The following is a 14,177-nucleotide window of genomic DNA, read 5'->3' as shown; positions in this document are numbered from 1 at the left end:
AATCAAGAACTATATTGTATTATAAAACATGAATTTTCAGTGGTGCTATTATAGTATAATATGGACTAAGAATGTCTTATGTTTTTACTGATCTGTAGGAGCTGTGGAAAATTAATAAGTAAGAACATAAATTACATTGTTTTATCTTTGTCCAACTATAGAATAAACTGTCTCAGATGGAGAACTCAAGCTTTTATATAGTGAAAATGGGATATAGTTTTAATTCTGGCAGAGGAATAGTATTCTCCAAACCAAGAATACAAGATTAATAGTTACCTGATGGTATTGTTGGGTCAGATGTCAAGAGATACCAAAATATTTATATTCTGGTTGGAATTGACGTGCTGCAGTTTATCTGTTGAATGATACTTTGTTTCCAGATTATGACAGATTTAACAGAGCTTTAATAAACTTTCACTTATGGGTCTGTGTGTCATATAGTCTTCTCCCGTGGATAAATACCAGTTTATACTCAGTTTGAGTGTATTTTGACTATAAGAAACTGCCAAGCCATTCGTCAGAGTGGCTGTTCGCTAATTTTATTCTCCATCAGTAGTGTATGAGAGTTTTGGTTGCTATGCATCCTTTTTACCATATTTGGTATCATTGGTATTTAATCATTCTGTTTCATTGTGATTTTAATTGGCATTTTTGACATTTCTATTGAAATTGAGGAGTTTTTCACATGTTTATATTCTGTTTTTACATCTTGTTTAGGGAAGTGTCTATTATACTACTTGCCCATTTTTTGAAAAATTGAGATAGTTATTATTCTTTAGAGGCTTCTTTATGTATTCTGAGTAACATTTCTGATTACCAAATATTATCTTCCATTCTGTGACTTAAAGCCCAGTCTGTTACATTCTTCCTTTAGAGATGCTGCTTTTGATGACATTTCTAAAAGCTCATGTAAACCCAGATGAGGGAGTTTTAGCCTAGTTCTGTGATTCCTTGTAAGTTAATGTTTGTATAAGATGTGAGGTTGATTTGTTTTCATACTCTTTTTCATTAAAGATTATTACAAGATATTGAACATAGTTCCTTGTGCTATAAAGAAGAAACTTTTAAAATCTATTTTTATATGTAATGGCTAACATTTGCAAATCTAAAACTCCCAAATTTATGATTTCTGACTCCCCTCCCCAATAACCATAAGATTGTTTACTATGTCTGCAAGTCTGTTTCTGTTTTGTAGATGAGTTTGTAGTATCTTCTTTTCCTTTTTTTAAGATTCCACATATGAGTTATACCATATGGTATTTTTCTTTCTCTAGCTTACTTAGAATGATGATCTCTAGTTCCATCCATGTTGCTGCAAATGGCATTAATTTATTCTTTTTTATGGCTGAGTAGTATTCCATTGTATAAATAACCACAACTTCTTTATCCAGTCATCTGTGCATGGACATTTAGGTGGCTTTCATGTCTTGGCTATTGCATATAGTGCTGCTATGAACATTGGGGTGCATATATCATTCAGAATTAGAATTACCTCTGGATATATGCCCAGGAGTGGGATTGCTGGATCATGTGGTAAGTCTGTTTCTAGCTTCTTGAGGAATCTCAAAGAACTTTCCCGTAATGGCTGCACCAAACTACATTCCCACCAACAATGTAGTAGGGTTCCCTTTTCTATGCACCCTCTCCAGTATTTACCATTAATGGACTTTTGAATGATGGTCATTCTGACTGGTATAAGGTGATACCTCATTGTAGTTTTGATTTGCATATCTGATAATTAGTGATATTGAGCATTTTTTCATGTGCCTATTGGACATTTGTATGTCTTCATTGGAAGATTGCTTGTTTAGTCTTCTGCTCATTTTTGGATTGAATTGTTTATTTTTTTTCTTATTAAGTTGTATGAGCTGTTTGTACATTCTGGAAATTAAGGCTTTGCCAGTCTCATCTTTTGTAAATATTTTCTCCCATTCCATATGTTGTCTTTTTGTTTTGGTTATGGTTTCCTTTGCTGTGCAAAAGCTTATGAGTTTAATTAGGTCCCATTTGTTTATCTTTGCTCTTATTTCTAATGCCTGGATAGACTGGCCTAGGAGAACACTGCTAAAATTTATGTCAGAGAATGTTTTGCCTATATTTTCTTCTAGAGGATTTATCATGTCTTGTCTTATGTTTAGGTCTTCAAGCCATTTTGAGTTTATTTTTGTGTATGGTGTGAAGGAGTGTTCTAACTTCATTGATTTACATGCTGCTGACCAGTTTTCCCAACATACTTTGTGAAGAGACTGTCTTTTCTCCATTGTCTGTACTTGCCTCCTTTGGTGAAGATTAATTCACCATAGGTATATGGTTTATTACTGGGCTCTCTGTTCTGTTCCACTGATTCATATGTCTGTTTTTGTACCAATACCATGCTGTTTTGATTACTGTAGCTCTGTAGCATTCTGTGAAATCTGGGAGAGGGTATTCTTCCAGCTTCATTCTTTTTCTTCAGTATTACTTTGGCAGTTCTGGGTCTTTTGTGATTACATGTATGTTTAAGCTTGCTCTAGTTCTGGGGGAAATGTCCTGGGTAATTGATAGGGATTGCATTAAATCTGTAGATTGCTTTGAGTAGTACAGCCATTTAAACAATATGAATTACTAATTACTCCAATCCAAGAGCATGGGATATCTTTCCATTTCTGTAAGTTATAGTTAATTTTCTTAGTCAGTGTTTGTAGTTCTCCATGTGTCAATCTTTCACCTCCTTGGTCAGATTTATTCCTAAGTATTTTTTTGTTTTGGATGTAATTTTAAAAGGGATTTTCTTTATTTTCCTGATATTTCATTGTTAGTGTAAAGAAATGTCACTGATTTCTGTACGTTAATCTTATATCCTGCTACCTTGCTGAATTCTTTTATTAGCTCTAGTATTTTTTGTGTGGTGCCTTTAAGATTTTTCTATATATAGTATTATGTCATCAAGATACAGTGACATTTTTCCCTCTTCTCTTCCAATTTAGATCCCTTTTATTTCTTTTTCTTGCCTGTTTGCTGTGGCTAGGACTTCTAGACTATGTTGAATAGGAGTGATGAGAGTGGACAGCCTTGTCTTGTTCTAGATTTCAGTTTTTCACTGTTGACTACTATGTTGGCTGTAGGTTTGTCATAAATAGCTTCTATTATGTTGAAATATGTTCCCCTCCTACCCACTTTGGTGAGAGATTTTATCATAACTGGGTGTTGAATTTTATCAAATGCTTTTTCTGCATCTATTAAGATGATCATGTGATTTTTGTCTTTTTGTGAATGTGGTGTATCACATTGATTGATTTGTGTATGTTGAACCATCCTTGTGTCCCTGGGATGAATCCTACTTGAGCTTGATGTATGATCTTTTTTATGTGCTTTTAGATTCTGTTTACTAACATTTTGTTGAGAATTTTTGCATGTATGTTCATCATTGATATTGGCCTATAATTTTCTTTTTTGGTAGCGTCTTTGGTTTTGTCTTTTGGTTTTGTTTTTTGGTTTTGTTGTCAGAGTGATGGCTTCTTCATAGAATGAGTTTGGGAGTATTCCTTCCTTTTCAGTCCTTTGAAAGAGTTTCAGAAGGACTAGTATGAATTCTTTGTATGTTTGGTGGAATTACGCAGTGAAGCTGCCTGGTCCTGGACTTCTGTTTGTAGGAAGGTTTTTCATGTCTAGTGATCAGTCTGTTCAAGTGGTCTATTTCTTCTTGATTCAGTCTTGGACTGTATGTTTCCAGGAAGTTGTCCATTTCTCCTAGATTATCCATTTTGTTTCTGTATAGTTGTTCATAGCATTCTCTTATGCTATTTTGTATTTCTATGGTATTGTGTAGTTTCTGCATTTTCCTTCCTTATTTTGTTTATTTGTGTCCTCTGTCTTTTCTTCTTGGTGAACTTGGCCAAATATTTCTCAATTTTGTTCATACTCTTGAAAAACCAGTTGTTGGTTTGACTAATTTTTTTTCTATTGTTTTTAATCTCTGTTTTAATTATTCCTTCCTAATCTTTATTATTTCTTTCCTTCTGCTGACTTTAGGTGTTGTTTACTCTATTTTTTTCTAATTCTTTTAGGGAGTAGGTTGTTTATTTGAGATTAGTCTTGTTTTTTCAGGACTGGCTGTATTGGCTGAACTTTCCTCTTAGGATTGCTTTGTTGCATCCTATAGATTTTGTGTAGTTCTGTTTTCATTTTCGTTTTCTCAAAGTATTTTTTAATTTGTACTTTCATTTCATCATTGACTGATTCATTTTTTAGTAGCATGTTGTTTAATTTCCATGCTGTCATTTTTTTTCTTCTTTGTTTTTCTGTGGTTGTTTTCTACTTTCATAGCATTGTGATAGAAAAGATGCTTGAAATAATTTCTATCCGCTTAAATTTGTTGATGCTTCTATTGTACCTGAGTACGTGATCTGTCGTAGAAAAGGTGCCATGTGCACTTGGAAAGGATGTATTCCGTTTTGGGGACATATAATTTTCCGAATATATCAACTAAGTCTAACTGTTCTATTGTATCGTTTAATTTTTCTGTTACCTTATTTTCTGTCTGAAAGATCTGTCCAGTGATGTTAATGGGGTTTAAATCTCTTACTATGATTGTGTTCCCAACAATTTCTCCCTTCATATACGTCAGTATTTGCTTCATGTATTTAGGTGCTCTTATTCTGGGTTCATATATGTCAACGTGTGTAATATTCTCATCTTGTATTACTCTTTTATTCATTGTATAGTGTCCTTCTTTATCTTTCTTTATGACCTTTGTTTTAAAGTCTATTTTGTCTAAAATCGGTATTGCTGCTTTTGCTTTTTTGTTGTTTCCTTTTGCATGAGATATCTTACTCCATCCTCTCACTTTCAATCTATGTATGTCTTTGGCCATAAAGCTGGTCTCTTGTATGCAGCATACTGTAGGTTCTTCTTTTATTATCCAGTCTGCCACTCTGTGTCTTTTGTCGGAGCATGTAGTCCATTGACATTTACAGTAATTTTTGATAGATGTTAATTTAATGCTAATTTGAACTTAGTTTTCCAATTGATTTGGTATTTCCTCTTTGTTCCTTTTTCTTTTTGTTTTTCTTTTTGTGGCTTGATAATTTTTTTTATTGGCTTGATTTTTTTTTTTGTGACTCTTACCATGCCTTGTGATTTCTGTGTTTTTCAAATATATTAATCCATTACTATATCTGTGTGCTTTAAACTGATTATCATATATGCTCAAACACATCCTAAAAAGAATGAAAAAAAGAAAAAAGCCTATATTATCTTGCTCCCCTCTCCCACATTTAATGATTTTGATGTCCTCTTCTACATCTTCATGTTTATTCTCTTGCAGTTCACTATTATTGTATTTCCAGTTATGGCTTTCTCATTTCTATAGCTTCCTATTTCTTTTCTATTTAGAGTAGACATTGTAATACTTCTTTTAGTATGGGTTTAGTATTGCTCTTGCTTTTAGTTTTTGGTTGCCTGAAATCATAAATCACTTACATTGCTTTCATTGATTTTTACTTGCTTTTCTGTCTGCTCTTCTGTTGAATGACTTCTGTTATCCCATCTTCTAAGTCACTTATTTGTTCCTCCGCATTATCTGGTCTGCTTTTGACTGACTTGCTTGGCTTTTATATCTGCCATTGAGTTTTCTCTTTTTAATTGACTCCTCTTTATAGTTTCTATTACCTTTTTAGAGCATTCTGCACATTTATTTATACTTGCTCTTATTTCTTTCAGTGCTTTTATCACCCCATTTTTGAAGTCATGATCTAGTAGACTTTCAAGATGTATTTCAATGATTGTTCTTTCAGGGGATTTCTCTTGTTGTTTTATTTGGTAGTGGTTCCTCTGCTTTTTTGTTTTACTTATATTTCTCTGGTACTGTGGATTATGAAGTGTCAGTTATCTGCAGTGGTCTTAAAGGAATGTTGGGTTTTTTGTTTGTTTTTCTAAAATATGTTCTTGTGTAGACTGTGGACCTCTAATAATTTTGTTGCAAGGTCTATTTCAGAATGGATGGTTGCAACATGTATCTTCTGTCTGTGTTGGCTGTTATCCCTTTGACTAGGGGTGTGGCTGGTGTTGTGGCCAGAGTCAGCCCTGGCTGTTGAGTGGGGCCTCTTTTTGTTCTGTGGGTGTTACTGCCCTGACTGGGGAGGGTCTGTTTTCCTTTTGTTGAAATAGAGGCTTCCGGACCTGTTTCTGAGCTGTGGTACATAGTAGGCTGGATTGGAGTGCTTTAAGTACTCTTTGTTGACTCTACTCTTGTCTATTGTTTCGCCGCAGGAATGTCAGTGCACTGCCCTGGTGTCCCCCGTGTTCTCTGTCCCCAGAGCCACCAGTGCAGTTATGCATATTTCTGGGTCACACACCTGGACCGTGGTGCACTAGTCAATCAGCTGCTCTCCCAGTGCCAAAAATCATTCATGCACTTGCCCTGCTGCATGATCTCTGGTTGCTCACTCCAGAAGCCTGTGGGTTGCCCCACTGGGTCAGCACTACTTCCAGTGCCCTGTCCACACACAGTAGGCAGGCTCATAGAAAAACAGCTGCACCAGCCCTCGCCCCACATTGTGTGCCAGTACTCCATTCCTTGTTCATTTGTCTCAGAAGCACCAATGGAGCAGAAGGGTCCCATCTGCCTGGGGCTGTAAACAAATCTCAGTCCGGCCTACAAGGTTGCAGGGCCCGGGGTACGGATTCAAATTTCAACCCCACCTCTGCCTGGGAGCCATGAACCGCACTGGTGAATGTGGTGGCTTATGCTGAGCCCCTCAATTCTCCCAGGACTGTGCTGTAATGGTGCTGTGGGTCTGCGGAGACGAAGGCTGTGGTGCCCCTCCCTTCAGTGCACACTAGCCATGTTACTTGTTTGCTTGCTTGCTTGCTTCCTTCCTTCCTTCCTTCCTTATGGGAGAAAGGTAGTCTGTTCTGTATACCCTCCTGGCCACAGGACAGTACACTCCAGTCCCTGAGGTTGCCTCCTTATAGTTGGACCCAGTCTTTTGCCTGGCTTGGGCAGTCTGTTCCAACCCACCCCCACTGGCTTGTGTCTAGGGCTGGGGGTCACCGGGACCAGTTGTGCCTGTTTCACTTCAACCTCTTGGTCAAGATCTGCTGTGCACAGAGCTGAGCCTCAGGGGTTCCTCCTCCATCCCTGCTGATCTCTCTGTTGGAGACGGGAGACCCTGCATGTGAGCGCTATTCCTCTTTTGGTGCTCCCTCCATGACAGGTCTTGCACCAATTTCCTTTTACTTTTTTTTTCTCCTTGCACATTTGTGAGGAATTTGTGTTTTGAAGAAGGTGATGTTCTGTCAAAGTTCAGCAGGTGTTCTGAGTGAATGGGTGGATCTGTGGATGTCTCTCTTGATGTATTCGTGAGAGAGGGTGAGCTAAGAGCATCCTTCTACTCTGCCATCTTGGCCACTCACTTGTTTTCAGTTTAAAACCTCAAGGTTTGTATGTTGTAGCATGTGTCATAATTTCCTTTCTTTTTAAGAGAAAATAATATTTCATTATAGGTGTATGCCACATTTCAGTAATCTCTTCATTGGTTGATGGCCATTTGGATTTCATTTGAATTTTGGCTATATTGAATAATGCTGCTGTGAATATAGGTGTATAAATATCTATAAAAGACCATGTTTCTATTTTTCTGGGTATAGTATACCCAGATTTGGAATTCTTGAAACAAATTTTAATCCTTTGAGGAGCAACCGTATTATTTTTCATAGTGGTTGTGCCATTTTACATTCCTACCAGATGGTTTCAGTGTCTCCACATCCTTTAAAACACTTATTTTCTACTGCTTTAATAATAAGTATGTTAATGGATGTGAAATATCTCATGGTTTTGATTGCATTTCCCTAATTATTAGTGATGTTTTCAATATTTTCATTTGCTTTCTGGCCATTTGTATATTTCCTTTTGGGAAATGTCTGTTCAGATCCTTTGCTCAGGAAGTTAAGAATATAAAGACAGTCTCTTCAATAAATGGTACTGGGAAAACTGGACAGCTAGCTGTCAAAGGAAGAGATCAGAACTTTTTCTAGCACCATATATGAAAATAAACTCAAAATGGGTTAAAGACCTAAATATAAGACCAGATATTATTAAACTCCTAGTGGAAAACATAGGCAGAACACTCTTGGATATAAATCACAGCAGTATATTTTTGAACCAGCTCCTGGAGTAATGGAAATGTAAGCAAAAGTAAACAAATGGGATCTAACTAAACTTAAAACTTTTGCACAACTAAAGATAACCAACTAAACAAAAAGACCCTACAGAATGGGGGAAAATACTTGCAGATGATGTGACCAAGGGAGTAATTTCCAAAATATACAAACACCTTATACATCTCAATACCAAAAAGCAAGCAACCTAATCAAAAAATGGGCAGAAGACCTAAAAAGACATCTCTCCAAAGAAGACATCCAGATGGCCAACAAACACATGAAAAGATGCTGAGCGTCACTAATTGTTAGAGAAATGCAAATCAAAACTACAATGAGATATCACTTCACACCAGCCAGAATGGCCATCATTAAAAAGTCTACAAACTATACATGCTGGAGAAGGTGTGAAGAAAAGGGAACCCTCCTACACTACTGGTGGGAATGTAAATTGGTGCAGCCACTATGGAAAACAGTATGGAGATTCCTTAAAAAAAACTAAAAATAGACTTACCATATGATCCAGCAATCCCACTCCAGGGCAGATACCCGGAGAAGAATATAATTTGAAAAGATACATGCACCCCTATGTTCACAGCAGCACTATTTACAATAGCCAAGACATGGAAGCAACCTAAATGTCCATCAACAGATAACTGGATAAAGAAGTTGTGGTATATTTATGCAATGGAGTACTATTCAGCCATTAAAAAGAATGAAATAATGCCATTTGTAGCAACATGGATGGACCTGGAGTTCATCATTCTAAGTGAAGTAAACAAGACAGAGAAAGAAAAATACCATGGTATATCATCACTGATATGTGGAACCTAAAAAATAGGACAGAAATGAACTTACTTACAAAACAGAAATAGACTTACAGACATAGAGAACAAAGTTATGGTTACCAGAGCGGAAAAGGGGTAGGGAGGGATAAATTGGGAATTGGAAATTTGCCCCTCTTGGGGAGTGATGGAAATGTTAGCCCTCTTGATTGTAGTGGTGGTTTTATAGATCTATACAACTATCAAAATTCATCATATTGTACATCTGAAATATGTGATGTTTACTGTACAGGAACCATACCACCATAAAGGTGTTTTAAAAAAAATTTCTTTGCTCATTTTTAAATTACATTGTTGTTTTACTGAGTTGTAAGAGATACTTATATATTCTGAGTGTTAGTTCCTTATTAGATAATGGGGATTGCACACGTTTTCTCCTATCCTGTAGGTTGTTATTTTCACTCTTCATAGTATTCTTTCATGCACAAAAGCTTTAGTTTTAATGGAGTTCCTTTATATCGATTTTCTTTTTAGTTGTCTATACTTTTGGTATTGTATCCAGAAAATCATTACCAGAGCCAATGTCATGAAGATTTTCCTCTGGATTTTTCATGAAGAGTCTTACAGTTTTAACACTTACTTAGGTCTGTTTGGATCTGTTGGGAGTTAATTTTTGTGTATGATGTAACTGTCTGACTGCATTCTCTTGCCTGTGGATATTATTTTCCCAGTGCCCAGTTTGTTGAAGAGATTGTCATTTCCCATTGAATGGTCTTGATGTTGACACTCTGCCAAAGACCACAAGGATTTATTTCTAGGCTTTTATGTTGCATTGGTTTGTATGTCTGTCTTTGTGGCAGTACAACACTGCTTTGATTATGAAAGCTTCATGGTCAGTTTTGAGTCAGGCAGTATGAGACTTCCAGCTTTGTTCTTCCTTTTCAAGACTGTTTGGCTGTTTGGGATCACCTGCAATTTTATATAAGTGTTAAGATTGTCTTTCCATTACTGCTAAGAAGGTAATCGGGATTTTTATTGGGGTTGAATTTGAGTAACTTTGCTGTGTTGATGATATTAAGCCTTCTGACCTGTAATTGTCTTTGTCTTCTTTAATTTTGTCAACAGTGCTTTGTAATTCTCATTGTACAAGTTTTTCATCTCTTTGGTTAAATATATTCCTAAATATTTTCTGCTTTATAATTCTGTTATTAATGGACTTGTTTTTAAAATTTCCTATTCAGATTTTGTTCCTGGTATAAACACAACTGAGCTTTGTATTTGTGTATTCTGCAGCTTTGCTGAATTCCTTTATTAGCCCAGTTCTTTCTGGATAAATTCATTAGGATTTTCTATGTATTAGAGCATGTGATATGCAAATATAATTACACATCTACCTTTCATTTCCTTATTATTTTTAAAATTTTCTGCCTAATTTTTTTTTTTTTTACTGAAATTTATAGTACAGCTTTGAATGGAAGTGGCAAAAGTGGGCATCCTCCTGTTCATAATCTTAGGGGGAAATTTTCAGTCTTTCATCATTAAGTATGATGTAAGCTATAGTTTTTCACAGGTGCTTTTTAGTAGGTTGAGAAAGGTCTCATTTAATCTGAGATTTTTGAGAATATTTATTATGAAAGGATGTTGACAATTGTTAAATGCATCTCTGATCCAGAATCATGAATTTTTTCCCCTTTTATTCTATTTACATGGTGTATTACATTGACTGCTTTTTATATTTGAACCATCCTGCATTTCTGGGACAGTTTCACTGGATCATGATGTATAGTCCTTTTAATAAGCAACTGAACTTTGTTTGTTAGTATTTTGCTGAAGTATCTTGTTTTGTTTTGTTTGTTTTTTCCCAAAAAATTTGAGTCAGCTTGGTATGATTCTTCTTTAAACATTTGGTAGAATCCACCAATGAGATAATCAGATTCTGAGCATTTCTTTGTTCAGAGCTTTTTAGATTACTGATTAAATCTTTTATCTATCAGTCTTCTGATTTTTTGTTTCTGGAGTCACTTTGGGGAGGTTGTCTGTGTTTAGTATTTTGGTTCATTTTTACCTAGATTATATGATTTATTGGCATTCAGTTGTACTGTTCTCTTCAGCCCTCTTTTCTGTGTGGTTTATAGTAAGGTACCCATTTTCATTTCTCAGTTTACTCATTTGAATCTTCTATTTTTTTCTTAGGCTAGCTAAACTTTTCCAGTTGTGTTACTCATTTGTCTCAAAATATTTTTCGTTTGTCATTTCATTTTGGACCTATGATTTTTAAAAGTGTCTATCTAGTTTAGTTTTCACATATTTGTAAAATTTCCAGTTTCTTTTGTTACTGATCTCTAGTTTTGTTCCATTATGGTGAGAAGAGATTTTATTATTTCAATTTGTTTACAGTTTATTGAAATTTGTTTTGTGGCTTAACATGTTTTATTCTCAGAAATGTTCTGTTTTATTCTTGTGAAGAATATGAATTCTGCTGTTGTTGGATGGAGTAGTCTGTGTCTGCCTTGGTGCAGTTTGGTTACAGTATTGTTCAAATTTCCTATTTTCATATGGATATCTGCTCTAATGTTCTATCCACAATGCAATATTAAACACTCCAGTTACTATTGTAGAATTGTTTATTTGTCCCTTCAGTTCTGATTTATACTGAAGCAAGTTTTTAGGTGTATATGTAATTATTTTATCTTCTTGACTGATTGACCATATTTATGTATAACATCTTTTGGTCTTGAATAATTCTTAGGCTATCTTTTCTGATACTAATGTAATCACCCTATCTCTTACTTTGTTACCAGTGCTTGCAGTAAGTTTTTCATGTTTTTTTCCTTTTAACCTGTTTATATTTTGGGCTTTGATCTGAGTCTCTCCAGGACTCACTTTATAATACACCATGTCTTTTTCCTTACTCTGCCAATCTCTGCCTTTAGGTTGGAGAGTTTAATCTATGTACATTTAGAGTATTTACTGATAATAAAGAATTCAGTTCTGTTTTCTCTTAGATAATTTTTCTTCCCAATTCCCACATCTTCATTTTATGTTTAATTTTAAATTATTTTTCTCCTTTGTTACTTACCATTGCTCTTTTATTTTGTATTTGATTATTCGATTTTTTCCTTAGTGTATAATTTCCTTTTGTATATTTGTTAGCTTTTTTTTTTAGTGGTTACTTTATACAGCTAATATATTACACTAGGTTGAGTTAATACCATCTTAGTTTCAATAATGTACAAAAGTGTTATTCCTATACAGAGTCTTTTCTATCCCTAGGTTGTTATGTTATTTATGAATTGTGTCCCCATTAATGTAGATGTATAATTATTGTTTTATACATTAATATTTATATCACTAGGTAAAAAAAGTTGCAAATCAATAGTGAAATAGTACTGGCTTTTACATTTACATATGTAGTTATCTCTGTCATATTTTCTCATAGAACTTTGAGTTGCCTCTAGCGATTTTTGAATCTCTGTGAATAACTCTTATTTCTCATAATGCAGATCCCTTGGTTTTTGTTTAAGACTGTAAGCTTATCCTTAATATTTGAAGGATAGTTTTACCAGTTATAGAATTCTTGACTTATCTTATTTTTTCCTTTTGTGATTTTCACTATGTAATCCTACTGCCTACAGTCCCTTTAGTTTCTAATGAAAAATATGCAGTTTACTGACATTTAATTCTGCCTTTCAGATCTTTTGAACTCATGTGAATTTTTTACTTCAGTGGATTATACTTTACAGCCCTAGAATTTCTGTTTGAGAACATTTTCTTTCTTTCTCTTTTCAGTCTCTGTTTAAGGAGACATTGTTCTCCTGGTTTCCTTTAATTCTTTTGTCTATGGTCTCCTTTAGCTTTGGGGGCATATTTAAGATAGTGAAAGCTTTTATCTAGGAAGTCCAGTGTCTCTACTCTGTCAGTGACATTTTGTCTTTTTTTTTTTTTTTTTTAAACTTTCATTGAATGGTTCATGCTTTCTGGGTTTATTTTGCACACATCATAATTTAACAGGACATTTTGAATATTTTAATGTAACCGCTCTGAAAATCAGATTCTCATTTCCCTCTTAGTTTATTGATGCTGCTTCTTGGGGTGGTATTTCATTGTTTTAAGTGACTTTTCTAAACAATTTTGCAAAGTGAATTTTTTGTCAGAATTCTGAATACTCTTTCATTCTTTGCAGGTTGGCTCTGTGTATGACCTTTCAGTGCTTATATGGGTTATTTTCATTTCTTCCTACAACTTTTCACTTTCTGCTTGCTCATAACTTGAAGAGCAATGAGAGTTGAAACTTTAGTGACTTTTTCTGAGTTTGTTCCTTACTTGTGCCCTTCTAGTTTCCTTGGAATATAAAACTTTAAAACTGTTTTTGTCCAAATCATCTTAGTCCCAGTTTTTTGTCCAAGGTGTATTGTGGTGTCTGTGTTACTGCTATTCTTTACTCTTGGAGGGTTTGTTTGATTCATTTGCTTTTTAGTATTTTCAACAAATACCCTCCATAGCTAATTCTTAACTCTGAGATAGTTCTGAGTTAAGCAAAATTAAGATAAACCTTCTGCATCAGATCTTCAGTATATCCCCAAACAAGTCAAAACACATTCCTTTAAGAACAAGGTCTGTGTTCTTTTCTGGAACCAAGAACCCACTTGGGCAATATAGGCTGCTGTTTTCAAGATTACCACTGGGCCACAGGGTGGGTGGTGGACAAAGGTGAGTTAAAATATCACTAAGCTTTTCTGCTACGTCTACAGTTGTTTTGTTTGTTTGTTTCATGATTGTGTTGTGTTTTGGTTTGGTTACGTAAACCTTTGACTATTATTGAGAGTTGTGATAAAATGAATCTGCAAATTTTTGCCGGTTTTTTTTAGTGTTTCTGTGAAGGGATGGGCCATTGGTTTCCTCCTGAGATTTCACTGATGTCTTTCCGCAGTCAGCAGTTTTTTGATACTACCCCAAAATATGTTAATAACTTAGGTCCTAAAAGATAACACAGAAAAAAATGAGATGGGGTAAAAAGTGTTAATAGTTCAGTAGTTTGGAAGTAAGAGAGAGTCTGCAATATCCCATGACAAATACCCAGTTATAGTTCTAAGATCTGGGTAAGACCAAGAGAGCATAACATATTTTGTGGTGGTTTTTTTGTTTGTTTGTTTGTTTTGTTTTTTTTGTTTGTTTTTCTTTTGATAAATGATACAAAGACATGTAAAAGAAAAGTATCATAATAATATTTAGAAGATGTAAATAACCTGAGAA

General features: G+C 34.9%; 1 protein-coding gene across 6 annotated transcripts in view; it reads left to right on the top strand.

Annotated features, from left to right (window-relative positions):
* Positions 1-14,177, top strand: part of LOC135320461 (lysine-specific demethylase 5D) — a 46,125-nt gene that overhangs the window by 15,599 nt on the left and 16,349 nt on the right. The gene's annotated exons all lie outside the window — the stretch shown is intronic.

The sequence above is a fragment of the Camelus dromedarius genome, chromosome Y (genome assembly GCF_036321535.1).
Source record: "Camelus dromedarius isolate mCamDro1 chromosome Y, mCamDro1.pat, whole genome shotgun sequence".
In the NCBI taxonomy this organism is placed as follows: Eukaryota; Metazoa; Chordata; class Mammalia; order Artiodactyla; family Camelidae; genus Camelus; species Camelus dromedarius.
The sequence above is the reverse complement of the archived record's forward strand: the minus strand, read 5'-3'. Positions and strand labels throughout refer to the sequence as shown.